Source organism: Penaeus monodon, chromosome 30 (assembly GCF_015228065.2).
Source record: "Penaeus monodon isolate SGIC_2016 chromosome 30, NSTDA_Pmon_1, whole genome shotgun sequence".
Taxonomy (NCBI): domain Eukaryota; kingdom Metazoa; phylum Arthropoda; class Malacostraca; order Decapoda; family Penaeidae; genus Penaeus; species Penaeus monodon.
Genome location: NC_051415.1, coordinates 8206970 through 8207637, shown reverse-complemented (window position 1 = coordinate 8207637; position 668 = coordinate 8206970). Strand labels below are relative to the sequence as shown.

General features: G+C 40.1%; 1 protein-coding gene across 1 annotated transcript in view; it reads left to right on the top strand.

The window, feature by feature from the left end:
* The first annotated feature begins 49 nt into the window (after positions 1-49).
* The window catches only part of LOC119592505 (zinc finger and BTB domain-containing protein 24-like), a 12708-nt gene continuing 12089 nt past the window's right edge, over positions 50-668 (top strand). The window contains 1 exon segment of the mRNA XM_037941354.1: positions 50-105. The gene's annotated coding sequence lies outside the window, so the exon portion shown is untranslated.

The following is a 668-nucleotide window of genomic DNA, read 5'->3' as shown; positions in this document are numbered from 1 at the left end:
TTAAATCTTTTCCCACGTAGTTCCTCAAGCGGCCGCCAGAGAGAAGCACGTGTATCACAACAAACCCTTCTGCATCTCACTTGCATCTCTTTGCCGTTTTATGAGGTAATTAACCCGTGTCATCATTTCGTAACGCTTTTGTGTTGGATTTAAGAAGATAGTTTACCTGGAGAGTAAGTGAGAGGTGAGTTAAACTGGTTGGTTTTGATGTTAGAGACGAGGCCGTGTGGGTGTTCTTTCTTTAGGGGATATGTGTGGAGAGTTTCTGGATAATATTACGAGTATAAACTGTCTTTACGGTTTTTGTTACATTTTTGTATTGTTTTAAGGTTCAGGGTAAACAGATGATGCAATCGATAGATTGACGTATTTGGGGTCAGTATCCAGGAAAATTTTCTGTGTGGTTATTTGACTCGTTTTTAGTTCTTGGAAACCAACTACAAGAGGGGGATATTGGTCTAGTTATCTCTGGATGGTAGGGGGAATAGATAACTTAGTGTAAAATACAAGCTAGTGTCCTGTTTGGCGTAGCTCAGTGATCAAAGAAGTTCGTATACCATTTTCTTTACAAATAATCTCCATTTAGTTGAAGCGGAGAGTGCTCTAAGTGAGTATATATCAAGCTTATATGTGTGTTGGCTGTTGGAGGGGGGTAAAGGAGAGATGGG